The sequence below is a fragment of the Orcinus orca genome, chromosome 5 (genome assembly GCF_937001465.1).
Source record: "Orcinus orca chromosome 5, mOrcOrc1.1, whole genome shotgun sequence".
In the NCBI taxonomy this organism is placed as follows: Eukaryota; Metazoa; Chordata; class Mammalia; order Artiodactyla; family Delphinidae; genus Orcinus; species Orcinus orca.
In genome coordinates this window covers 63,961,673-63,988,499 of record NC_064563.1, presented here as the reverse complement: position 1 = coordinate 63,988,499, position 26,827 = coordinate 63,961,673, and the positions used below count along the sequence as shown (strand labels likewise).

The window sequence follows — 26,827 nt, the reverse complement described above, 5'->3', positions numbered from 1 at the left end:
CTAAACTGAGTTCAAATAGACTCAAGCAAGCACCACTGGTTACTGACTATTGCGGGTTCAGGAGGAAACTGTGAACAGTGTGTGGTCTTGTCTTTTTCTTCTCTCCTTTTTCTGGAAGGCAGCTTCCTAATTGTGGCTCTCCTTAGGATCTTTTGGCTATGAAGAGATTGATTTGAAGCAGGGATATAAAATTCTATGTCTTTTTCCTGTGCCATACCAAAGTTGAACCTAGAGTTTAAACTCAGTTTTCTGCATTTAGGTCTCAGTTGGCATCAGGTTTAAGGCTACCCATAGGCTGGCTTGGTCAAGGTAATGATTTCATGAGGACAGACTCAGATAGGTCAAACTAAGTATCACTCTTAAAACTCCAGCCTCAGAAACCAAAAGGGTGGGAGGGAAATATAGTAATAACAGAACACATGACTGCTAATTAACCTTATTAACAACCGCAAACCAGTGAACATTTATATTTTTATTTTCTCAGAAAGGCAATTAATTTTTTTTTGCCTTCTATTAACTACCTTTCCCCCCTAGATAATCACCTATAGCAAAACCACCCTTTAAAAGGTCAGTAAAAATTATTTTAAGACATTAAAATATAAAAATGTATTGTTATTTTAATAGGCACTGTGGATAGTTTAATTTATATCTTGTATTAAATTAAACATATGGTGAACAGGGTATAATAGATTTTCTATAATTTAGCTGCCAATGTGGCAACAGCAGTCAGTTACTCTCACCAGCAGACTTGTCAGTGGTTTGTTTACTAGCTTATTTGAATTAAAATAAAGCTTCGCTTCTGCTGACTGCACATCATTATCTATGAGACCATAATCCTGCTAGCAAATCCTATATCTTCCAGAACTGGCTCTTTTGTTTGGGATTACTGAGAGCTTAGCCTATAACAAAGAGGAATAAGGCATCCCTCTCATCCTCATAATTAAGTGTGGGGACTAATTTAGAAACAAACCCAGAAAGATGTACTATTTGGAGTTATATTTCTATACAGAATGGAAGAGAAACAGGATAGGCCAAACACCTGATTGTTAACAGAATGTTTAAACTATTAAGCAAGTGTACTACAGGAATTCAGCTTGTTAAAATTAAGAGCAACAGCAAATAAGGCAGTGATGGCCTTTGCACGGGGCAGTAATTCTGTATGAAGGATCTGAAGGTATGTTTGGGAAGAGGAAGTATTAGGGTGTCAGGCAGGAGAAGATGTGCTGTATGCTTTGTGAATGACATTTATTTTGTTCTTTCATTATCCTAACAGACTGCACAATTAATAGTTATTGTTATGAGCAGAGTTATTAAAATACTGAAATAAAAATAACGAAACAGTTTTTTATTCACTGGAAAAAATATAAGTGTCTTTGGAGATTGTTAACATTTTACTAACAAGGTACATAAAATTTAGCGAAAAGAAAAGAATGGGTGATTTCCTGGCTCCTTCCATACACCAGCTCAAAACAGACCTTCATGAATTCTGGTAGCCCAATAAAATCTATGTTTAAGGAAAGAATTTCACAACTAGGATGTACATAAAAGCAGCGTTTACAATCCACCATTCATATATAAACTGATGCCTGTTTGTTAAAGAAGAGGGAAAACACAGGGGTTGATTTGTCAATGTCCTTAACATTAATTGTCACAGATGGGAATTCTGAGGACCTATGTGAAACAAAATCAGACTCTGGTGAATTATAAAGCAGGTCCTTAGACTTAAAAACATTTAGGCAAAGTGACAGTTCAGAACATCTGTTAGCCTTCTGTCTGAGTATAAACTAGATGTCATGGAGTGCACAGCTGTAGGCATTTTAGGCTTTTTTGCCAACATCTGTCACAGCAGTACAATAATATAGGTAATTATCAACACCTTATATAAACTATTTGCTATTTTAATTTTTAGAAAGAGTAAAATTAGTGTTACAATCCTTGGCAAAATAATTGAGATGAATATAGTCATTTTGCTCTAAAAGATGAATAAGTGATCTGATCATTCTTTGAAAAACACACATTTTAAATATTTTCTGCAGCCAATATTGGTATTGTGCCATTTCGAAAAGCAAAATCCTAAGTGATTTTTTTGAAAAGATAAAAGTGCAAGTTAAATAAGAGGGAGGGCAGAAGAGGCCAGTAATTTGATTTTCAGAGCAACCAAAGGTGTGATATGTTTTGTGATAAAAAGAGTTTAATACCACACAATTGTGGCATTAATTGATTCCATATTCACAAAGATTAATAATTCGTTTTATAATGTCAGTGTAGCAAAATCTGTATTGATGAATTATAGAAAATTGTCTCCCTCCCCTCTCCTTGCTCTTCTCAGTCCTAGAATTTTGCAGAGAAATGGCATATAAAACTATAATTCACATCTTGCCATCTTCGTAACTAAAGTTAATTTGAAAGGGTTGGCACGTCATATAAATCCAGGGACACTTCATTGTTTTAATGCCACCTGGATATGGGTCATCTACAGTGCTCATCCTAAGGTACTGGGAATTATTGTCTCACATCTGATTCCCTTGACCTGTACAATAGTTGTGTTTCAGTGTAAACTCGAAGCAGCAAGACTATATTCCAAAGCACCTGTTCTGGGGAAGATGCCAGTCAATAATGTCTTATTGAAAGATAGGGCCCAGCTAGAGAAAATAAAGGAATTGAGCTGCAGTTGGATTTCATCATCTAAACATGCAATGTAATCTTAACCAATTCATTACACACTCCTTTTGTTTCCACTACAAAGGGGATGTTGCCTTTATCAGAGGTTGTAATTCCAGTATGTTCAAGCAAAGACAAGGGAGAAATTGAAAAAGTGCTATCAATTCTACCCACAGCCAGGAAGAACTGTAGGGTCAGAAGGTCATTATCACTGTCCCATGTACAGTTCAGACTAGACCACAGATAGCTCAAGTTTCCACACTGCAATAGAAAGGTATAATAAAGGAGACTCACAGAAAATACTAAATAGGAATAGGAGTAGGGAATCATATTCTTGAACACATTTGATTTAACACATGAAGAATCAAATGAAGTGAATCTATTTGGAAAATAGTCATGGATGCTTAAAATTATACTTGCTTAGAACAGTCTTGTGAAGGAGGGAAATTTTATTCATGAAGGGCCAGCATGGCAAAAAAGTGAGTCACAGATGTCAACGTTCATAATCTAAAGGTCTGGAAAGGGTCAAATGAGAAAGAGAAGGAGGAAGTAAATATAGATATAAAAGGCAGACAACTTGGCCTGAAAGGAAGGATTAAAAATGAAAGAAAATGACTAAAGGAAAAGAAAAATGTGATACATACTGATGAAGAATAAGGCTTATGGGGATTCAGGGAAGAGTAAATGAAGATATTGATTACCAAATGGGGTATTAGGGACCAAATGAAAATTTAGGGCCTTAATCAGTACTTCCTAAAGAGAGTTATCAGCTGTAAGAAATTAGTCTTGCAGAGAGAAACATTTAAAAATAATTGCTTAGTAGTATTGTTTTGAAGTCTGTTAAAGTGAGTTCATTTGGTACTTCTTAGTGCCATATTTCTTTACCACTGAGGAGAAGTCAAGGTATTTTGATGTCTAAGAGAGGGGGGGGGGAAGAGAAATTAACCCATTTCCCAAACAACTTGGAAAATACTTTATTTCTAATGATGAATTCTACACCTTAAGGATATTACTTTTTTCCCATCAGGTTTTAAACATTTGGGACAGAATAATAGAACAAGGGTATCTGCAATATCAGATATCAGAGTGAGCTTCAAAATGATTGGATTAAAACCATCTTCACTACAGTGGTGGTTTATAAGGAAATACACACTATCTCAGAGTTTATACTGTGAATATGAAGGTATATTTGTGTTTAAATATCCCTCCTTGATTACTTGGTTCTCCTTGATTGATAGAAATAATACTTTGTTAGGGTCCATTTTATATGTTGAAAATTATTTGCTGGAAGTCAGAGCTAGCTCTAATCAACCCTCTGAAATAGGCATAGTTTGCTGTCAGCGTGCTCTCATCTTCTCCCTCTTTTGTGCTATCGCTTCTCCCCGCTTGTGCCCACTGCCCTCATCTTCCTTCATTAAGTAACTTAATCCAGGCTGATCTTTCCTAGGTAGTGTCCCAGGCTTGCTCCATCCTTCGGTTTTCAAAATCTGAAACAAATGGCTAATAAATAGATTCAACCTAATGTAGTAATGACTGGTAATAACATTGTGTTCTTTCTTTAAAGTTACTAGCTTTATGCCAGAAGCTCTTTGAAGGGGGAGGTGAGCACAGATCTTAGTCATTTTTGTATCCTCTGTATCACTCAACAAAGTGCCTCCCCCGTAATAAATATACATTAACTCCTAAATGAATATTTGTTGTTTTATGTTTTTCTTCCAAAATCTATATATAACTGAGAGTAATCTTTTTTTTTTAATTTTTATATTTTATGTTTTTATTTTTTAGGTTCCAACGGTTAGAGAGATATAGCAGTCAAGCAGAATTAGAGTCTTTAAAAGTGATATTAATTTTTTTCCTTACTGATATTTATTACAAACACATTAAAGGGAAACTTTTAAAGGAAAATGTCCTTTATAATACAACCAACCTAACAACATAACTTAAATTTTCTATATTCCTTTCTGATCTTTAGTCCACAGATAATTAAAAATTACATTTGTAGTACACATATTTTTGGATTTTTATGTTTGTTTAATTTTTGTGTGTTTTGAAATTAAATTTGTCATAAAGGGACAAAGACACTAAATATTAAATCTCTAATGATGAAATTTTAGACCTTCACAAAAAAATGGAATATATTTTTGGATTGGGGAGACTTTCAGAGCTCGCTAAGGGCAGTATATCTGAAAGTAGCTAATCTTTTATAGTCTAAATCATAGGATCTTCCATTTTAGATGGAGAAACTGGAAACATAGGATTTTAGGGACATAAAGTAGGCCTCAGAGAAAGAGAAGGTTCAAAATGAGATTTAATAGTAGGTACCAGCTTCTAATTTGAATATTGATAACTGAAGGTATTTACCTTTCCTTTCCGGAGCCTATCTAGAAAAAAGCCTCAGATCTGAGTTTTTCTATCCTTATTCCAAACACATACCTTATAACAGAGTTTAGTCAAAAGGGTTTGGATGTGTAGACCATACTCACCGTGTAAAGAGAAGTCAAATTAACATTTTTTATTATTAATCTGATCAGTCACTATCACTTTTGTATCACTCCAGAGCCCTATACAGAAAGAAACACTGGAATGTTTTGTTAATCAAGGGATCATATTAAACCCTTTCAAGTGTTATATAATTAGTATTTTTTACCACTGTAGGTCAAAAAGATTTGGAAGAACTGCCACAATGTGGAGTTTAGCCTTGAATGTCCATTACCAGCAAGTGGAATGATTAGAAGAATATGATAAACTAGTATATTAGAAATATGCACTGTAATGCAGTCCATTTCTCTCATTTCCACCTACCCTGTTATGATCTTACTATCCGCTGTGGTACTTATATATTCAGTGCAAGTAGTGATCCCCTTTCTCTCTCTCACACACACACGTGTGTGTGTGTGTGTGTTTGTGTCTGTGCACGCGCGCGCAGGCTGCCCCTTGACACCCAAGTGCAGGAGAATGATTCATTGTGCTATGCAGTTTAATCCACCATTTCTTATTTAGGAAGGATGGCATCTAGAGTATTTTTCCTTCCTAATATAAAACTAAAATCTTACAAGGCCACTGCCAACATGTAATATTGTCAGTCTAAACATAGGAGGTTGCTTCCTTCTTAAAGTAGGTTAGAGTTCATAAGACCATAGAGCAGAGCCCCCTGGAATTCTCTCCCTTATAACTCAGCTTGTCCTGAAGGGGCCAGAAATCAGGCCACAGCCCAGACAGAGAAAATTGTGCTACATGGAAAATGCAGAGCTGATTCCCATCTCACACCTGCAGAATCTGCTGTCAGCTGTTCAATTCTAAGTTCTGTGGCTTTTCTCCATTCCTGCCTGTTTGGCTGGCTAATTTATTAACTCCTTGTTATCTGCAGCAAAGACCGCATAGGCACATATTTATGGGATCAAGAAAAACATAAAAATGAAAGGGTGATTGAGCAGCCTGACTGAATGTTGTGTTTACTTCACTAAACCATTGCTGAGAGTTGTCTCAACAGCTGCACACGGTCCAGGGTGGCATCTCAAAATTCAGCCTTGACTCCCTAGCCTAGCTACCATTCATTCCACCTCCAGCAGCCATCTAGCCATTCAGTACACCATCCTCATTTTATGTTGCAGGCAAAAAGCCAACCAACGTATGGTCACATTTAAAAGCCTTTTAAGCAGTGAGCACCTCCCTCCTTTCCCAATTGTTCCCTGCTTTTTCACATCCCTAGTTAATAGGTTTTTAAAGCAGTTTCCCCAACTCTTTTCCTGCCACATACTGTCTTGCCTGGCATCTGTGCAGCAAAAGGCTGTTCTTCAAGAGGCTTTTAAATCCATTGTACCTCTTTGTGCCTTTCAACTGCTAACTCTTCAGGTATGGGCTGTGTTTCTTGCTTAGCATATTTTGCATGTTCCAAGCCATTCACAGCAACTACAGCAAAATTGAGGATAAAAATATAAATAATAAATACAGTCATTTAAAGTGATGTTTAGGGCCATATGTGCAGTTCTCTATTTGCTTAAGGTATCCCATAGATATCCAGCAAGAGGAACATTTTCAAGAAGTGTACAATTTTGAGTTGAAATATAAATAGAAGATTTCTTTTCTTCCTTCCCTCTTCCTCCCTCCCTCCCTCCCTCCCCCTTCCCTCCTCCCTTCTTTCCTTCCTTCCTTCCTTCCTTCCTTATTTTTTTTGAGAATTAAAGTTTCTTAGTAAGTCTTGAGGCTTTAGTTTGTTGAAACACCAATATACCATAAATTAGGCTGTTTGGAAATACCCCCTTGTTTTTACCAGTAGGAGGAGGATAAGAAAAGGATGCAAATGATGAGCATTAAAAAACTCGAATATTGAGAGCTGGAAAGGATCTAAAGGTCTGTATTTACATTTTTCCTTTAACAAGTGTTTATTCTCTGTTATGTGCCAGGAATTGTGCTTGGGCAGTAGATATAAAGATGAATAGGCAATCATCTTTGTCCTAGAAGAAGCTCACAGTCTAGAGAGGAAAAAGCCAAGTAAGTAAGCAATTACTTAAATACGTATTTTGAGAAATAATGCTTTGTGGCTTTGCTTGAAATTAAAATGATTTATTTAGTTCAGAGATAAGAAATCTCAGGCAGGTAAGTATGCTGTTAAAATATGAAGTAAACAGGCATTTTCCCTCCTGACTACAGAAAATAATTATGACTAGTGCTCAACTTTTTTTTTAAATAGTAAAAGTACAATCTTTTTTTTAAAAAAAATTTTATTGGAGTCTAGTTGATTTACAATGTTGTGTTAGTTTCAGGTGTACAGCAAAGTGAATCAGTTATACATATACATATATCCACTCTTTTTTAGATTCTTTTCCCATATAGGCCATTATAGAGTAGAGTTCCCTGTGCTATACAGTAGGTCCTTATTAGTTTAGCCCTCACTTTTAAATACTTACAATTGTATGTTCTTTTCAGCCCCTATATGCTTTTTCTTCAATTTTGAGACCAGTGATCTCATCATTTTGCCGAAATGAACTGAAGTTTTCTAAGTAATGTAGCCATTATAAATTATTCAAATACTTAAGTGTTATAATATATTCTTTTTTCCTGGTTTTATCTGGTGGGTGATATTTTATAGTAATTTATAGAAAACTAGATTAGCAAAGGCTCTCAACTATAAAACTGTTTGTAATGATAATTTTTTTTCTTTTTCTGTGTTGGGCTATGCCTGGCACAAACTTTACATTTAGATTATGTTCCCATCATTTGTTTATAATTCTGTCTCTCCTTTTTTTTTTTTTTCTGTCTCTCCTTTAAAGAAGGGTTCACATCTTTTTCCTACTTGATATCCCCAGTGCCTACCATAGTGATTGGCACATAGGATGGGTTTAGGAAGGAAGGAGTGAAGGCAGGAAAATGTTCAATCTTTTCTTCACACTGAAGTAATAAACAGATTATTTAGCCACCTGTGTCACTCCATCTGTGAAGCCACAAGTTGTTCTTTTATTTATATACTGTATAACACTTCATAGCGTAGCTTTTAAGATGAGCTGGCCACTCAATACAGTCAACTTCTGATAGCCAGAAGTACCATATTTATTTTTTGTTTGCACTGGTTATCTGCAAAAATACAATTAAGGTAATTCCATTCAAGTAGGTTTGGATAGTAGTGTCACTAAAGAGGAAGTGACCACATAGAGTCTTTCAGTTAAAGGCCCAGGGTTCTTATTCTCCTTTTTCTTTAAAGAAAGACTGGCTTGTACCAAAGTCATACTTACTTTAGGTTAGAAATCATACAACAGTTATGGTTCATGTTGTGATCAATCATGCCTTATGTTGGACTTTGTCTCCTGTATGTAGTTTATATAATTTATAATCTTTTAAAAATTTAAAATAAACAACTGTTACAGAATATAGGCGTGCATGCATTAAAAAAAAAACTATTTAAAAAACACAAAAAGCAAATGGTTTCTGAATCTTCATTAAAGGAAAGAAAACCTGTTTTTTTTCTTTCTGATGATTTGTTTTCAGTTTTTGATTAATTCAAGAATTAATTATTATTTATTGACTACCAGTACTGTAAAGGGGTTACATAGGTGCTGTGAGGGAAACAAAAATGATTAAGAAATAGTTCCGACCCTCAGGGAACTTTTAATCTGGTGAACAAAATGACAGTACACATATAATGTAAAGATGAATATGACTAATGTCTCAAGGGAGGCACATTAGGAAGTAGAATTTGAGCTGGACCTTAAAAGATTTAAAGCAGCAGAGATGTGAGGAAGACTTTATAAGCAGAGAAAACAGCATATGCTAAAGCTCTGTGATAGGAGTATGGTGGAAGTACTGGGATAAAGGCTTGTGTAGGTTTAAGGTCATAGAGTATAGACATTTGGATATAAACCATGAAGTAGAGACTAAAATTCAGGGAATACTGGGCAGTTATTTTTTAATTTAGAAAATAGAAATGTTGTGCTTTTTAGGAAGATTAGGTTGTCAGTCTGTTGGAAGGCTAGGTATGAGGGGAGGAAAAACTAGAGATGGGGAGCTGAGTTGGGAGGGTGTTGTGAGATTCCAGGATAAGAGTCTCATATTCGATTTTGGCTGTTGTGACCAAAAGGAGGAGATGAATATTGGATGAATATTGTGGCTATAGGGACTGCTAAAATTTGTCAAAGTAGAAGGGATGGATAGCAATAAAAAAGAATCAAGTGTGACACCAAATTTTGGGCTGGGATGACAAGGAGAATGATGGTATTAGGAGTAGAAAGAGGAGAGTCAAGTGGAGGAACTGGGTTAGTGGAAAAGATGTGAATTTGGTTTGGATCCTGTTGTATTTGAATAGTTGTTAGTTTGTTCAGGGTGAATATAGCTATTGGAGAGTGATGAAAACGGAGGAACTTGGGAGAGAGGTCAGAACTAGCGACAGATATCTTGGAATCATTTGCATTGTAATTATAGTTGAATCTCCATGGGGAACACAGTCTCCAAAAGAGAGAGAAGGTTGTGAGAGAAGAGAACTGTGGACAGAACCTGAACACTTAAATGGAAGAAGATAAGTCCATAAAGGGAGACAGAGGTAGAGCTGTCAAAAAGATTAAAGGAGTGTCAGAATTGTGAAGGGTTATAGGGACCAAGAAAGGAAAGAGTTTAAAAAAATGAGGTGACGTCAGTAGCAACCAGAAATGTTCACTTTTTAAAACAAGTTCTCATTTTAAAAACATTGTCTGTGTTTTATCTGCATGTTTTTGGTGTTATATGTGTCACAAATATGTTCTGTGTTTGGAAGGATATACACCAAACTGTTAGTAATTGTTAATCTGGAGGAGTTGGAGGTGGATTTTCTCTATTACCTGCATATCAGTCAGGATCTCAGGAGGAAACAGATGGCACTTTCAAATTAGGATAATCAAAAATGGTTAATAAAGAGACTACTTACAAACATGTGGATGAGGTGTTGGGATACCACAAAGATTAGTGTAGTATCCCGGGGTTGTTAACACCTTAAGGCCCAAAAGGATGAAGAGAAGGAGCAATTTCTGGAAATAAGAGACAAAGAGTGGTGGAGGGAAAACCACCTTGGGAGGAGCTGTGACTTTGGTCAAGAAGGAAACAAGCCTGAAGGGACCTCCAGAAAGGAGACGAGGAGAATCAATACTCTTGTCCCTGCCTTGGATTTCCTGTTGCAGTTTGGCCTAATCCAGTCAGGGAGCTAGATGTCTAGGCAACATGCCTATACAGGGCAGCCTCCTGAGGCAGAGCAGGGTGGGAAAGCGTCTGGATGGGCAAGTGGAAGATATTTGGCACAAACTGTGTTGTATGAATTTAAAAACATTATTGTGTATTACTTCTCTGGTTTTTTAAAGGTGTGTGTTATAATTTTCTGCATAACATATACATTCACATAATACAAAATTTATAAAGTACGTCAGTGTATAAATAATGATTAAAGAAAAAGAATCTATAACCTCTCCACCAAAAACGGCCCCTAGCTTAGATGGTTTTCCAGTGGGATTTTACAAAACTTTCAAGGGAAAAATAATATTTATTTTATATAAATTGCTCCAGAAAATGGAAAAAAAAAAAGAACAAGAAAGTAGCTGCTCAGTTGGCCAGCTCATTTTGTATGAAGCTTTATAATCTTGATTATCAAATCAAGATAAGGATGATGAAGATATAAGACAGATAAGGAAGATACAAGACAAGAAAAGCATAAACCTATTTCATTATGGATGTGAGTGCAATAATTCTAAACAAAATATTAGCTAACCAAATCCAATAGTTTATTTTAAAAATTACTTTTTTTTTTTGGCCGTGCCACACAGCTTGCGGGATCTTAGTTCCCGACCAGGGATTGAACTCGGGTCCTGCCAGTGGAAACACCGACTCCTAACCACTGGACTGCCAGGGAATTCCCTAAAAAGTACATATTGATCGAGTAGTATTTATCCCAAGAATGAAAGGATAGTTCAACGTCAGAAAAAAATGTATCAATGTATTTCACTTTAGTATTAGATCAAAGAAGAAATATCATATGATGATTTCATGAGACACAGAAAAAACATCTTCTCTATGATAAGAGTTTCAGAATAAAGTATTAATACTTATTTATGAAAAATTTACAGAATATTAGGAGTATCAAAGGACTTCCCAGACAATTTACAAAAAACTTACTGGAATAAATTAGAAGCATTTCCATTGAAATGAAGAACAAGAAAAAGATGTTTACAATTTTCACTACCATTTAAACAATATTAGAGGTCCCACCTATCTTTTCAGGCAGGATAAAGGCATGTTAGGATTGGAAGAAATAAAAATCATTATTTGAAGGTGATATTATTATCTGTATAGAAAATCCAATTGAATGAACATACTATGAGTACTAACAAAAGTTTAACAAGATTAACAGAAGTTGTATATTTGTATATCAACTCAAAAAGGCACTCCTTTTAGACAAACTATTCTTATAATAAAAATAAGGTATTATTTTAAGAAACATAAATTCTCCTTTTTTTGTTTCCTTTAGTAGAAAAATAGAAAGGGACATAAATAAGATTTGAATAAATGGGGAGAGATACTATGTGCACGGGGGTATGATTTAACCTAATAAAGTTATCAATTCTCTTCAAGTACACATGCAAAGTAAATGAAATTCCAATCAAAATTCTAACTGGAATTTTGAGAAACACAACAAATTCTAAAATTTATATGGATGGCTTATGGCCCCCAAATTTCTAAATATGTGCATAGGAAAAGATGAGCCAAAAAGATAGCAGTCACCCTCAATCATCAGATAAGACATGCTATAAATGGTGATGGTGATGATGATGCTGTTGTTCCAGCAATATGTAAATAAACCAAAACAAAACAGAATTGAGAGTTTAAAAATAGATCTAGGTATATATAAAGACATATGATAATGCTTGTATCGCAAAGCAATTGAAAAAAGGCAAATAATTTAGTAGATGATGTGAGGATCATTATATGGAGAAAAATATAGACTGCTAACTTACGTAAAAGTTGGCTCCAGATAGACTAAGGACCTAATAATATGAGAGATAAAGATAACGGTATAGGACTTCCCTGGTGGCACAGTGGTTAAGAATCCGCCTGCCAGTGCAGGGGACACGGGTTCGATCCCTGGTCTGGGAAGACCCCACATGCTGTGGAGCACCTAAGCTCGTGCGCCACAACTACTGAGCCTGTGCTCTAGAGCCCATGAGCCACAACTACTGAGCTCGCGTGCCACAACTACTGAAGCCTGCACCCCTAGAGCCCATGCTCCACAATGAGAGAAGCCACCACAATGGTAAGCCCGCGCACCACAACAAAGAGTAGCCCCAGCTTGCTGCAACTAGAGAAAGCCCGTGCGCAGCAACGAAGACCTAACGCAGCCCAAAATTTTAAAAAATATATAATAGGGCTTCCCTGGTGGCGCAGTGGTTGAGAGTCCACCTGCTGATGCAGGGGACACAGGTTCGTGCACGGGTCCGGGAAGATCCCACATGACGCGGAGCAGCTGGGCACGTGAGCCATGGCCGCTGAGCCTGCGTGTCCGGAGCCTGTGCTCCGCAACGGGAGAGGCCACAACAGTGAGAGGCCCGTGTACCGCAAAAAAAAAAAAAAAAAAAAAAAAAAAAAAAAAATATATATATATATATATATATAATAAAAAAAGATAAAGATATAAAGATAGTAGAGGATAATAGAAGAAAATGTGAAATAAAATCTTTGTGACCAAAGGGGAGGAAATTTAAATTTAATTTTATTTATTTATTTTGATTGAAGTATAGTTGATTTACAGTGTTTGTTAGTTTCAGGTATACAGCACAGTGATTCAGTTATATATATATATATGTACACATATATACATATACACATATATATGTGTATATATATTCTTTTTCAGATTCTTTTTCCTTATAAGTTATTACAAAATATTGAGTAGAGTTCCCTGTGCTATACAGTAGGTCCTTGTTGGTTATCTATTTTATATATAATAGTGTGTATATGTTAATCCCAACCTCCTAATTTATCCCTCTCCCACCCCAGAAAAGGGTTTTTAAACAAAATCTCAAAGGCACCAACTGTAAGTCAAAAAAGAGTGGCTGGATTTGGGTACACCACAGGTTAAGGATTTTGTTCAATGTAGTGTTCCGCAGATGAAGTTAACAAACAGATGTTAGATTGGGAAAGGATATTTGCCATGTTTAAAACCAGCAAGGGATTATATCCCTAAAATGCAAGAACCCTTTAAACCAACATGAAAAATATGGAGACCCCAAGAGAAAAATTCATAAGAGGTTAAACAGATAATTCAGAGAAGCTGTCTGAATAAATAGCAAATATATGAAGAGTTGCTAAAGTTCATTATAAAGAAGTGAAATGCAAATTAAAGCAACAATAAAATATCATTTTACAAGTATTTGCATGGCAGCAGTTAGAAAGGTGGATAATACCAAGTACTGGAGAGGATATGGAATAGTGGAGATTTTTGCACTGCTGATGGGGATATAAATTGTACAGTCATATGCATAGCAATCTTACTCATGGATCTGTTTTTCCAGAGAAATAGCAAAAGTTTTAGTGAGGACATGTTCATGGATGTTATAATATCACTAATGGAGGTAGAGAGTTAGGTGCATCCGATAAGTAATTTTAATCAATAAGTAAAATATAGTGGATGCATACTATGAAGTACTATGCAGCAGTAAGAAGCAGTGAACTCATTGATCATGGAAAAATCTTAAAAACATAATCATGAAAGATAAAATAGGAAACATAATGAGAGCTATAGCACAAATGCTATTTATTTAAATAGAACACACATAATTCTTTACAAAACAACTATACCTATTTTGTAATACTATACACATTTAAATATACATTCTCATCTCTTTAAAATGGGTTAATACTCAGAGGAGGGAAATGAGTGTGAAACTTGAAGAAAGAGTGAAGTAAGGAGCAAAGTGAAGAAAAAGTAAAGCAAAGGAAAGGGATCATACATGGACCAATGATGACAACATGCAGACAAATTAAGGCCACAATTAGATCAAACTGCTGTCTGTGCATCTGAAGTTCAAAATCTAACAACAAACCAAACATTTAGGTGGTTTTCAGTCATTTGCTACAGTGGCTGTCTTTGTCATACATTATTTTATAATAAAAAAAGAAACATTTTTCTTGTACTGTGCATTTCTGAGGTGTCTTCTCTACTCCTATTCTTTCCTGAGAGAGACTCATAGTATTCCAGGCAGAAGTAAAATTACAGGTATGTGCCTAGCAAACATCAGGGTATTCGCATGAAGGGTATTCGCATGACTTTCTTGACTGATCTGAGGTTTCAGTGATCTGAGAGACAAACTCTTTTTCAGCAGCTTTCAAACATTTTGGTCTTGGGATCCCTTTATATTCTTAAATTATTGAGGATCCCAAAGAGCCCTTGTTATTTACCATATTAGAAATAAAAATGTTAAATATTTAATAATTTAAAAATAACTATCATAAAACCATAAAATGTTAACATAACATTTTTTAAGTGAAAAATAATTATATTTTGCAACACAAACATTTAGTGAGAAGAGTGGCATCATCATGTGTACAAATCTCTTTAATGTCTGACTTAATAGAAGACAGCTGGATTCTCATATTTGTTCTGCATTCATCTCTTGTAAAATGTTGTTTTGATTGCAGTATATCTAGAAAATCCAGCTTCATAGACATGTAGTTAGAAAACTGAGAGGTATTTTAACAGCCTTTTCAGTTAATCGTGGATATTTGTCTTTGATATTGCACCAAAGCTCGACAAGTGATAGTTTCTTGAAGGTGATTTTCAGTGTGAAATCTGAAACTATTATCAATGAACTTTTTGTAGTTTGTTATATTAAAATTTATTGGCATGTCTTGTACTTTGATGAATCTTTTATCCATGCATGATTTTGTAATTTCATGCATTGGTCAGTTGGAAAGTGTTGGTTTACTGAGTTATGCATGTCATATACAATATTAAAAAAAACCACATTTGTTAATTATAACACTGATCTCATCAGAAAAGTACTTAAGTATTGGGAAGCTGCGATGCTCACAGCAGTGGATACAGGTTTTCCAAAATTGTAGTTTTCATTGAAAGTTATCATTGGCAACTGTCATTTTTTTCCCTTGAGGTTATAGACTTGCTTTACTTTTGGGAAAATACCAAACACCCAAGTCTGAATAAACCATAGTTTGTCTGCAGTTTTTTCTTTCAGATAAAAATGGTGTTCCATGAAAAAAGGCGCTAGTAGTTCAGCTTGCAACTCAGGTGCAACTCATAGTATCATGAGATATCAACGGTCCTTTGTTCAGAATGCAGTACAAGTGCTGTATGCATACTTCCCATTTTATAACACAGAGTATTAAAAAGGGCTTGTACTGAAGGGTTGAGATTTAATAAAATTAATAATTTCTACTGACTCATTGAGCACATTCTTAAATGAATCTAGGCTTCCTCCCTGCATGGTGGTGAATGACAGTGATAGAGCGGTTTTGTGCCACTATCTTTTTTTTTTAATGTATCATTGTGATGTGGGTTATTTTATTGTATTTATTAAACTGTAGTTGATTTACAATATTGTGTTAGTTTCAGGTGTACAGTTTCAGATTCTTTTCCATTATAGGTTAGTACAAGATATTGAATATAGTTCTGTGCGCTATACGGTAAATCCTTATTTATTTTATATGTAGTGCTGTGTATCTATTAATCTCATACTCCTAATTTATCCCTCCCCCTCCTCTTTCCCCTTTGATAATAAGTTTATTTTCTATGTCTGTCTGTTTTTGTTTTGTAAGTAAGTTGATTTGTATTATTTTTTTAGATTCCATGTATAGGTGATACCATATGGTATTTGTCTTTCTCTTTCTGGCTTACCTTACTTAGTATGATAATCTCTAGGTCCATCCATGTTGCTGCAAATGGCAATATTTCGTTCTTTTTTATGGCTGAGTAATAGTCCATTGTACGTATATACCACATCTTTTTTTTTTTAATTAAAAATTTTTGCTTTGTTTAGAATGACAGTAAATGACAAAACAAACACCACGGCAAATTGACAAAAAGAATGTGGAAGAAAAGAAAAAGCTTTACACTACCAAATGTAAAATAGATAGCTAGTGGGAAGCAGCCACATAGCACAGGGAGATCAGCTCAGTGCTTTGTGACCACCTTGTGGGGGGGATAGGGAGGGTGGGAGGGAGGGAGACGCAAGAGGGAAGAGATATGGGGTATATGTATATGTATAACTGATTCACTTTGTTATGAAGCAGAAACTAACACACCATTGTAAAGCAATTATACTCCAATAAGGATGTTAAAAAAAAAAAAGAAAAAGCGTTATGTTTCTGAACTGCTAACAGCACTTTTTTCTAGCTTTTGAACAAAAGCTCCACATTTCAGTTAGCAATGAGCTCCACAAATTATGTAACTAGCACTGGTAAACAGCTATTCAAAACATTAAGATAAACAAAATCAAAGTAAGAGAAAAAATCATACGGATTCCCAAAGATGATCACTGTTCACTTCCTTGTATAATATATATCCTCTTGGGATTTTTTCTTACATATGTAGTTTCTCTTCTTCTATTGGTCACACTCCTTCTTTTAATAGAATTATATATTGAAAAAATGATATTATTCTCCCCACCTAAAGCGTTCTCCCGATATCGAATGATTTGTTTCCTTACCTCTTTCAGGTGTTCATCCAAGTATCTCCTTCAGAAAGGCCTTGCCTGACCACCCTGTTTCTCCAGCCCCTGCCACCACCAACAGCCATGGCATTTATTCACCTTTAATAACCATCTGACATACCACCTAACTTTGCTAAATTTTAGTTTATTGTTTGTCATTCTGTTTTAGTCTGTCCAAGCTGCTATAACAGAATACCATGAACTAGGCGGCTTGTAAACAACAGAAATTTATTTCTCACAGTTCTGGAGGTTGGGAAGTTCAAAATCAAGGAGCTGGCAGATTTGAACCACATCTTCTTTATCCATTCATCTGTTGATGGACATTTAGGTTGCTTCCATATCTTGGCTATTGTGAATAGTGCTGCTATGAACGTTGGCTTGTATGTATCTTTTTGAATTAGAGATTTTAGTCTTTTCTGGATATATGCCCAGGAGTGGGATTGCTGGATCATATGGCAACTCTGTTTTTCATTTTTTAAGGAAACTCCAGACTGTTTTCTGTAGTGGCTGCACCAATTTACATTCCCACCAACAGTGTAGGAGGGTTCCCTTTTCTCCACACCCTCTCCAGCATTTATTATTTGTAGACTTTTAAATGATGGCCATTCTGACTGGTGTGAGGTGATACCTCATTGTAGTTTTGATTTGCATTTCTCTCATAATCAGCGTTGTGGAGCATCTTTTCATGTGCCTGTTGACCATCAGTTTGTCTTCTTTGCAGAAATGTCTATTTAGGTCTTCTGCTCATTTTTTGATTGGGTTGTTTGTTTTCGTGATACTGAGTTGCATAAGCTGTTTATTTTGGAAATTAATCCCTTGTTGGTCACATCATTTGCAAATATTTTCTCCTGGTCCATAGGTTGTCCATGTATCTATCTATCACCATATATTTTATTTTGAAAAAAATTTGACTATATTACCCATTAATTTAATGGATTAAAATGCTTTATACTACCTGGCAAGTACTAAATTTCCCTTTATGGTTACAAAGATAGAAAATGGGAAGAAGAATCCATCTGTTTTCTGATGAGGTGAAATTGAAATGATGTACCTAATGGTGTCTTATTTTCAGTAGTCATATTGAATACAGATTGAATGTATTAATACATATTGAATGAATGAGTGAAACAAATGGACAGTGACATTGCATTACTATTACGTAGTTATGGTAATGGTACACGTGAGATAAAACTCACTTTTAGCTCCACTGTCTTTCTTCCTTGGGACAATATCTTCTTTCCTATTCTTCTTTTCTTCCTCTCTCTTGTCATTTTCATTTCATGAGCTTCCACTCATTCTCCACTTCCCAGAGCTGAATAAAAATATGTTTGAAGAAAGACCTATTCCATGTGAAAGGACAGATATCTGTATGAGAGCCGGTGGTTCTGAATTACGCCTTTTTTTTTTTTTTTTTAGAAACAGTAAAACACTGTCTATATTATACCAAATAAACTGACTAAAAATTGAAAAATTTATTTAAATCTTTGTGTACATGTAGACAGAAGCTGGATTGCTGAGTTCTGGGACAGGTCACAGAGCTTGAGATTTTATAATTGATCCATTGATTCCTGAATTTGCATACTGTTCCTATGCTGGTCAATCACTTGGTCAGATAGAAAATATCCCATAAGAACTGAGAGCCCAGTAAATCAAAATATATTTACTAGAATGTAATAGATATTTAATGTATGTGAATAATAACAGAATAAGAAGCCTCTTACTGTTTTCTCAGTTAAAATTCATAAATTACCATACATAATACAAATTATTATTGTAAACTCCTTGTACCTATACTGTAACTGCCATAAGTTTTCTCTTACTATTTTTTTTTCTTTTCCTATGGGCAACAGAAGTTCAGCATACATTTACATGGTGTGAAATTTCTGACATATAATTGGAAAACAGAACAAAGATGAAATTCAGTTTGATGAAGCTTTTTACAGTTTTACATGTCTTTATGGGCATATACATATGTTGATACAAAATAGTACATTTACCACTTTTTAAAATGTTTTCATTAATGAAAAATGCATATTTATAATTGACGTAATTGTAGCATTCATTTTTTTTTATTGGGGTATAGTTGTTTCACAATGTTGTGTTTCTACTGTACAGTGACGTGAATCAGCCATATGTATACATATATCCCCTCTTTTTCGGATTTCCTTCCCATTTAGGTCATCACAGAGCACTAAGTAGAGTTCCCTGTGCTATATAGATTGTTATAGCATTCATTTTTGATATAGCATCTTCATCATTAAATTATTCCTTATTTTTCCAAGTAATAATTATTATCTTACAGACTCAACTTTAATAACTAAATTAAGGTCAACATTCTCTTGAATTTATTCTATGTGATGAGATCAAACTATCATTTTTATTTTAAATTAAGACTTATTTTTGAAAAAGTAGGATGTAAATCTTTATGTTTAGAAGAAAAATCAGAAATCATTCAAATGGGGACGGAATCAATTTTTAAATCTTTTTTGGTGTTGCATAGAAATTTCTGGGAATGTCATCATTTCAAACTTGGAGGCGTCACTGCTCTATTTTCCCATATGGTTGGAATGAATTCCCTTGCAACGACTGCCTCCCATTCACACATGGGAGGAGCCAGAATACAGCTATGGAGTAGTCCATCAAAGGTGTTTTTCATTATTAATAGAAAAGTTATATTGTCTGCCTGCCTGAGAATGTTTATGGAAACGTGTGATTTCTATCTCCAGAATTCATTTTTGAGAGTGCATGCAAATCAAACTATTGAATAGGTAACAGATATTTTGCTCCCCTGCAGACACAACTTGTAGTCTTATATACAACTATAGCAGATCTTCAACGTTCTCCAACACAGTTGGAAAACTCAAAGATGGTTTATCCTGAGAAGTGTTGGAAGCTCTTAGAAACTGCTTTTAAAAAATAGGATAGATTCTCTCATTTCTAAAATGGCTTTATTAAAACCTCACCTAGAAGCAGAGGTGGGATTTTTTTTTTTAAGAACTTATAATTATTTTTGTCAGCAAAGCCTAATAATAATTAATTTAATCTAAAATTTAAAATAAAGGCAGCCAAATTTTCACAAATATTTTCAAATGCAGTTCCTAAAATAATTGATATGTCTACACTTGGCATTATCTATACCAGTGGTTCCTAAGTAGTGATTCATGATTAAATTTTCACCTATCTGTGGTGAAATAGGAGTATTAGGACAATATAGTGAGTTTTTCATCATTAAATTTATCCAGTTTAAATTAGGACTATCCTTTATACTGAGAATATGTTATTCCTACTTTTAAATGTTAAAATGTTCATTCGTTTATTACATAACAGTGACGATAGATAATTGTTTTTAACATCTTTTGGTGGCGGTTTTTTGTACATCTCTAGTTTTTAGAAGTTTTATGGTTGTGAAATCCAGAAGCATAGGAACTCTATTTCATACAATATTAAAACGTCTACATAAAGAGTGAAAATTTAGTGCCAAAAAACATTTAATTTACTAAATGTTTAATGTTCTATCAGGACATTGAGACATACGCTTTAAATTAACAGTTAAATATAGTCTGCTATATATACACGAAACTTAACGAATAAATCTATTCAAATGGGCAACATATAACATGAGGTGAATTGAAAGGGAGTTTAAAAAGTGTGAAAAGTGACCTTGGCCTGGGATGGATGGGCTAAGGAAGAAGCTAACTGAAAGGTCACACTTGCCATGACTCTGAAATTATTTTATGGGCTTGGCTTAAAGAAATGGGATTTTATGTTTAGTCAGCTAAATTTAGGATTAAAGAGAGGAGAATTATCACTTTTGCAACTTTGATGAATTAGGAATGGTATGAGCAGCTGGTGATTAATGAAGGCTCAAAGGTAATTCAACCTGGAGTACAAAATCTTTGCCTGTTTTATTTGCTGCTCTGGTCCTAGTGCCTAGTAGGTGTTCCATAAATATATGGTGAACGAAGAACATGAAAGAAGAAAGAGAAGGTAGCTGCTGGGAAAGTAGCGGTAGAGGACCGTGTAGAACACCAAGAAGATGAATTTTAGGAATAGCGAATAAGTTTAGAGTTTTTTGAAGGCCTCTTTTAACCTAGGCAACATCGTTTTATTTATTGTCAGTTGCTCTGCTAACTACAGTATGGATGGTGAAATGATTTTGTATAGCTTATCAGCTACTACTACTAGAATTTACATGATAACTAGAAGATAACAGAATTATGGTTTAAGACGGTCCTAAATCCATTAGTAATTCTAAAATTTTAGTGAACTTTTTCTTAATGCAAAGAATTTCATTTCTAGTTACTTATTTATGGACCTAAAATCATTATCAGCTCCTTAAAATCACCAAGAAATAGAGTTGGAAAGTGATTCCAAAGACTATCTATATCATCTTTCCTGAAAAACTAATTTTCAAAGATCTTATTGATATTCTGTACCATATTGAATCAGGCCTACTTTATTTTTGAAAAAATTTTAGTTATATAAGTTTCAGGTGTACAGAGTTATAATTCAGCATCTGTATACACTACAGAGGGATCACCAGCACAAGTCTAGTTACCATCCATCACCATGAAGTTAACTCCCTTCACAGAGTTCACCCACTCCCCTACTCTTCCCCTCTGTTAATGACTAATCTGATCTCTATCTCAGTGAGTTTGTTTTTGTTTTATTTTGTTTGTTCAAAAAAATTTTTTTTTGGCCGCACCACATGGCATGTGGGATCTTGGCTCCCTGACCACGGATCGAACCCATGTCCCCTGCAGTGGAAGCACAGAGCCCTAACCGGTGGACCACCAGGGAATTCCCTGTTCATTTGTTTTTCTAGATTCCACATATGAATGAAATCACACAGTATTTGTCTTTCTCCATCTGACTTATTTCACTTAGCATAATACCTTCAAGGTCCGTCCATGTTGTCACAAATAATAGGATTTCATTCTTTTTTATGGCTGAGTAGTATTCCATTGTGTATTTATGTAACACATCTTTATCCATTCCATCATCGATGGAGCCTTAGGTAGTTTCTATGTCTTGGCTATTGTAAATAATGCTGCAGTAAACATAGGGATGCCTGTATCATTTTGAATTAGTGTTTTGGTGTTCTTTGGATAAGTACTCAGAAATGAAATAACTGAGTCATATGGTAGTTCTATTCTTAATTTTTTGAAGAATCTCCATACTGCTTTCCATAGTGGCTGCACCAACTTCCAGTCCCACCAACACTGTATGGAGGTTCACTTTTCTTCACATTCTCTCCAATATTTGTTATTTCTTATCTTTTTGATAATAGCCATTCTAATAGGTGTGAGGTGATATCTCATTGTGGTTTTGACTTTCACTTCTCTAATAATTAGTGATGTTGAGCATCTTTTCATGTGCCTGTTGGCCATCTGTATGTCTTCTTTGGAAAAACTGTCTATTCAGATCCTCTGCCCATTAAAAAATTTTGTTGTTGTTGTTGAATTGTTTGAGATTTTTATATATTTTGAATATTGGCCCTTTATCTGATATCATTTGCAAATTCTTTTCCCATTCAGTAGGTTGACTGTTCATTTTGATGATGGTTTCCTTTGCTGTGAAGAAGCTTTTTAGTTTGATGTAGTCCCATTTGCTTATTTTTGCTTTTGTTGCGCTTGTTTTTGGACGCAGGTCCACAAAAGCAAGGCTAAGACCCATGTCAATGAAATTACTACTATTTTTTTTTTAGGAATTTTATGGTTTCACAGCTTATGTTCAAGTTTTTGATCTATTTTGAGTTAATTTTTGTGTATGGTGTAAGATAGTCGAGTTTCATTCTTTTGCTTGTGGCTGTCCAGTTTCCCAACACCATTTATTGAAGAGATTATTCTTTCTCCATTGTATGTTCTTTGCTCCTTTGTCATAAATTAATTGTCCATATATGTGTGGGTTTATTTCTGGGCTCTCAGTTCTGTTCCATTGATATGTGTGTTTGTTTTTGTGCCAGTACCATAACTGTTTTGATTACTATAGCTTTGTAGTATAGTTTGAAATGAGGGAGCGTGATACCTCTTGCTTTGTTCTTCTTTCTCAAGATTGTTTTGGCTACTTGGGAACTTTTGTGGTTCCACAGAAATTTTAGAATTATTTGTTCTAGTTCTGTGAAATATGCCATTGGAATTTTGATAGAGATTTCATTGATTCTGTAGTTTGTAGTATGGACATTTTAATAATATTAATTATTCCAATCCATGAACATGGAATATCTTTCCATTTCTTTGTGTTTTCTTCAGTTTCTTTCAGTAGTATATCATAGGTTTCAATGTACACGTCTTTCACCTCCTTGGTTGAATTTATTCCTGGTATTTTATTCTTTTTGATGCAATCGTAAGTGAGATTGTTTTCTTTTTCTTTTTTTCTTTTTTTTTCTCACTGTTGTGGTCTCTCCCGTTGCGGAGCACAGGCTCCGGACGCGCAGGCTCAGCGGCCAGGGCTCACGGGCCCAGCCGCTCCGCGGCATGTGGGATCTTCCCGGACCGGGGCACGAACCCACGTCCCCTGCATCGGCAGGCGGACTCTCAACAACTGCGCCACCAGGGAAGCCCGAGATTGTTTTCTTAATTTCTCTTTCTGATAGCTCATTATTAGTGTATAGAAATGCAACAGATTTCTGTATATTAATTTTGTATTCTGCAACTTTACTGAATTCATTTATTAGTTCTAACAGTTTTTTGGTGGGGTCTTTATGGTTCTCTATATACAGTATCATGTCATCTGCAAATAATGACAGTTCTGATTTGGATGCCTTTTATTTCTTTTTTTCTTGCCTAGTTGCTCTGGCTGGAACTTCCTATACTATGTTCAATAAAAGTGATGAGAGTGGGCATACTTGTCTTGTTCCTGATCTCGGGAAAAAGCTTTCAGCTTTTCACCATTGAGTATGGTGTTAGCTGTGTGTTTGTCATATATGGCCTTTGTTATGTTGAGGCACATTCTCTTTATACCCACTCTGTTGAGAGTTTTAATCATAAATGGCTGTTGATTTTTTTTTTGAATATAATAGTGTTTATTTATTTTTACTTGTTGACAGTTTGCTTTATTTATTTATTTATTTATGGCTGTGTTGGGTCTTCGTTTCTGTGCGAGGGCTTTCTCCAGTTGTGGCAAGCGGGGGCCACTCTTCATCGCGGTGCGCGGCCTCTCACTATCGCGGCCTCCCTTGTTGCGGAGCACAGGCTCCAGACGTGCATGCTCAGTAATTGTGGCTCACGGGCCCAGCTGCGCCATGGCATGTGGGATCTTCCCAGACCAGGGCTCGAACCTGTGTCCCCTGCATTGGCAGGCAGATTCTCGACCACTGCGCCACCAGGGAAGCCCATGGCTGTTGATTTTTGTCAGAAGCTTTTTCTGCATCTATTGAGATGATCATATGATTTTTGTCCTCCATTTTGTTAACATGATATATCATGTTTATTGATTTATGGATGTTGAGCCATCTTTGCATGCCTGGAATAAATCCCACTTGATCACAGTGTATGATCCTTTTAATGTATTGTTGAATTCAGTTTGCTAATGTGTGTTTTTTTTAAAATTAATTAATTAATTTATGGCTGCGTTGGGTCTTCATTGCTGTGTGCAGGTTCTCATTGCGGTGGCTTCTGTTGTTGCTGAGCACGGGCTCTAGGCACGCGGGCTTCAGTAGCTGCAGCTCAAAGGCTCTAGGGCACAGGCTCAGTAGTTGTGGCGCATGGGCTTAGTTGCTCTGCGGCATGTGGGATCTTCCCGGACCAGGGCTCGAACCCGTGTCTCCTGCATTGGCAGACAGATTCTTAACCACTGCGCCACCAGGGAAGCCCGCTAATGTGTGTTGTTGAGGATTTTTTGCCATCTGTGTTCATCAAGGATATTGGGCATCAGGCCTACTTTTAAATTGCTTATACTTATTAAAAACAAACTGGTATTATATATATGCATATGTTAATCCCAATCTCCAAATTTATCCCCCCCACCCACCTTTTTGTCTTTGGTAACCATAAGTTTGTTTTCTACATCTGTGACTCTATTTCTGTTTTATAAATAAGTTCATTTGTACCATTTTTTTAGATTCCACATATAAGTGATATCATATGATATTTGTTTTTCTTTGTCTGACTTAGTATGATAATCTCTAGGTCTACTACTATATATGAAATAGATAACCAACAAGGATCGACTGTATAGCACAGGGAGCTCTACTCAATATTCTGTAATAACCTATATGGGAAAAGAATCTAAAAAAGAATGTATATATGTACATGTATAACTGATTCATTTTGCTATACACCTGAAACTAACACAACATTATAAATCAATTATATTACAGTAAGAAAAAGTAAAAACAAAAACCAAACTGCTTATAATTGTTTCTTATAAGTTATTTTGCCAAACAGTCAAAATTTGGTAAGGAATAAGTATGAATGAGATTCATAAGAATTTTTTTTTTTGGTCAAATTAGCTTTTTGAAATATGATTAAATATAAGATTTAGGTTTCATTTCTCTTCACTTTACAGGACTTAATTTCCCCATAAACCAAAAGAAATACCACTTTATAGGCTATTGTCATAAGAGAGTTGCATCTTGATGATTTAATTTACAAATATACAAAAGCCTGTAGAGTTCTAATAAATAAAAAATTTTGGTGTCCAATATATATATGTGATAAGTAGACAACAGAGGACTGTTTCTGTGGGATATTAGAATTTTCAACAGTAAATTTGCTCTCACCACTTCATCTCATGTTAGCATATTTATGTTCCTTCCCCCAACTCCCCCGCCCTGTCTCAACACATGAGGTACAATACTCACTGATTATTTCTACTGTGTGTTAGACATCTGAAATGGTGTGGTCTTGCAAAACTATGAGGCAGATTGGAATTCTTTATAGCATAAAGTTAGTGACATGTAGTTGCTTCAAATCATATCCACTATTCTGGTAACCAAAAGAAATGCAGTGAAATAATAAAGGTTGTTTCCTTGTTTATGAATAATTAAAAGTTCCCCCCAAACATTTCTAATTATTATTAGAAAATAATTTCTCTCGTTCAGCAGAGGAATTTGGGTTTGCAAAGTGTATATTGTTTTCCTGAAGGCCTATTGCTTGTGAAACATGTGCACATACCTGCATAAGAGCATATGTCCTTTAATTGTTAAAAAGAATCATGGAAGCAAAGACAGAAATTTACTTCATCAGATTAGCAGTGATGAGACCAGTTTAGCTATTCAACATGTTCTTGATGTTCTATTTTTTTTAAAATAAATTTATTTATTTATTTATTTATCTTTGGCTGCGTTGGGTCTTTGTTGCTGTGTGTGGGCTTTCTCTAGTTGTGGTGAGCAGGGGCTACTCTTTGTTGTGGTGCGCAGTCTTCTTATGGAGGTGGCTTTTCTTGTTGGGGAGCATGGGCTCGAGGCACGCAGGCTCAGTAGTTGTGGCTCACAGGCTCTAGAGCGCAGGCTCAGTAGTTGTGGCGCACGGGCTTATTTGCTCCGCGGCATGTGGGATCTTCCCGGACCAGGGCTCAAACCTGTGTCCCCTGCATTGGCAGGCGGACTCAACCACTGTGCTACCAGGGAAGTCCTTGATGTTCTATTTGTGATTATAGTGTTCGTCCATCTTTGTAGTCCAGGTATTCCCCAAGAAGGGGCCTCACCAGTATCTCCTTCCTGTGATTTACTCAGGCTTGAATGGAATGTACCTCAACTAGCCATTCATGTTTTCTGTTTATTTTCTCATTTGGGGACTACTCTCCATCCCTGCCTTTGGTTGTCTCAGGTGGAGAGCATCTTAGTTCTAAAGTATAATTAATGTCTCTCATGTGCAAAGGAGGCACTCGAGGATGAAGTTACTCTCACCTCATTCTCCCTATTCTCCTCTCACTGCTGTTGCTTTTTGAAAACCATCCTCTATGTCACGTTTCACCAAAGTATGCTTTACTAGTTTGGGGAGATTTATGATTGTATATCTCAACTCAAATAAAAGGAGCAAGTATGCAAGTGA

At 35.5% G+C, this 26,827-nt stretch overlaps 2 protein-coding genes and 1 long non-coding RNA gene across 3 annotated transcripts in view; 2 read left to right on the top strand and 1 right to left on the bottom strand.

Moving 5' to 3' along the window:
* LOC117196047 (uncharacterized) overlaps positions 1-26,827 on the top strand; it is a 79,073-nt gene that overhangs the window by 3,050 nt on the left and 49,196 nt on the right. The window lies entirely within an intron of this gene.
* SOX2 (SRY-box transcription factor 2) overlaps positions 1-26,827 on the bottom strand; it is a 120,822-nt gene that overhangs the window by 49,718 nt on the left and 44,277 nt on the right. The window lies entirely within an intron of this gene.
* LOC125964567 (uncharacterized) lies at positions 2,652-17,717 on the top strand. The gene is made up of 3 exons (XR_007477717.1): positions 2,652-3,844; positions 7,065-7,152; positions 16,839-17,717. It is a non-coding gene; the product is annotated as an uncharacterized LOC125964567 (long non-coding RNA).